The sequence below is a fragment of the Anoplophora glabripennis genome, unplaced genomic scaffold (assembly GCF_000390285.2).
Source record: "Anoplophora glabripennis isolate ALB-LARVAE unplaced genomic scaffold, Agla_2.0 scaffold627, whole genome shotgun sequence".
Classification (NCBI taxonomy): Eukaryota; Metazoa; Arthropoda; class Insecta; order Coleoptera; family Cerambycidae; genus Anoplophora; species Anoplophora glabripennis.
In genome coordinates this window covers 163582-165508 of record NW_019416971.1, presented here as the reverse complement: position 1 = coordinate 165508, position 1927 = coordinate 163582, and positions in this window count along the sequence as shown.

The window sequence follows — 1927 nt, the reverse complement described above, 5'->3', positions numbered from 1 at the left end:
TATTCGGTAAATCTTCTAGGATATATTTTATTCTGAAAATTCTGTTACAAGGTGTTACATAATATTTGTGGCTTCTATTAGGTATAATAACTGTTTCCAGTACTAAGGAAAACATTGATACTTTCTCTTAAGAGAGCCCAAGATATGGAAACTTTCCTTAGTTTATGCGATATACTATTTGTAAATGTAATTCCTAATTAGTTATTCTAATAATAACAATTAATAACGATGAAAAAGTTTTACTCGACCCTTTTGGCCCGTAGGTGTCATTCGGGTCCTGGAACATGCTCCAGCGTAGAACGCAAGCGATTTAATTAACAAGGTGATCCACGGTGGGGTTATCAACAATGCAAAGTTATTATAAAATTTATTTGGCCAACTTGCAAATAAACGGGTTTTCTCCGAGGTACCTCATTTAACCCCGACCCTTAGGTAACATTTGCCTAATTTTAACGTTGAACAACACATATTTTATATCGTAATGGATTTAATAAAGAGTAGTGGGTGTAACAAAACCTTAATGCCTAGTTGGTGGTGCTATTAAACTATATTCAATGAAAGGTATGTATTTCCAAATTAAATGTACTTTTAGTAACTGATAGTCCAGTCAATGACCATTTTCTCGTATTATTTTGCCAAACAGCACCGATTTTCTTAAATATTTGGATTTAGGTTCTACTTTCCCTCTACTTCAAATTTCACCTTGTACCCCGGGTTGCTTTTACCCTGGGGGTAGATGCCACCCCTTCTTGGGGGTGAAAAATGTTTCATTGTAAATAACTACAGGAATGGATATATTGACTAATTCTGAGCAACTTTTGTTCTATAATATTTTTTCTGAAAGTCGATACTTTTCGACTTATTCGTGAGTGAAAGCGTAAATTTTTTAACCAAAAAAACACTTTTTCAGACGGTTTTTCGCAAATAACTCATAAAGTATTTTATCAAAAAGACATTATTTTAATAAAAAAATATAGCTTATAAAATAACAAAAAGAATGGTGTATTTTTGGTGTGTGTGGACCCAATACAAGCGGAGTAATAGCTTGGTGAAGGTTGGTTCTTATTCGTCAAACGCCAAAATTGAAAGTTTGAACGTGAAATAACCAAAAACTAATGCATTTTTCAGGGAACGCTCATAGATCCTTTTTTAAAGTGCTTGAAAAAACATTTATTTTAATTTTTTTATAAAAGTCCCTAGCATCAAACCTAAGCGAGTTATGACGAAAATATTCGTATTTTTTTCGACGACAAAAAACGTGAAAATCACCACCTAATTACCACCCCAATTAAAAATAATCGTTATCTCTTTACTTTATTTATGTACTTGTAATATGTTGTAGAAGTTTGACCGGTTTAAAGTGCTTAGTTTTGAAAAAAGTTGAGCTTGAAGTGAAAAGAGAATTTTTGTATTTTTGGAAAAAATTGTCATTTCTTCAAAATAACTCAAAAACTATTAATGATACGCAAAATTTTGTAGAGTACAAATTTGTAGGTTTTGCTTTTTTGAAAATTTTGTTTTTTTTCTATAGGATAAAAATTAAGTAAGATATGGACGCTTAATGTTTGCATATGTTATGTAAATAGAAACTTCTTCAAGCCCTTTCAGTTCAAACTCTTACAAAAATAAGAGCTGAAAGAAAATTTAATTTATTTGATCCTATAGCTCTTGAAAAAAACTACAAAATGGTTGAAGGGCTTGATAGCATAAAAACTAAGCGAATTACGGATAAAAAAGCAATCACATATTTTCGCAGATATCAGAACACGTATATTGAAGCATTGATGAATACACATTATAGCTATATTTTAGGCACAGACGTATTTACATCTATTCACACACATATATTTTGAACAAAAATTTTTTTTTAACTATAATCGTTAGATTTTATTTGCAAGGGGTGGTTTTTATTAAGGTTGCAACTTAA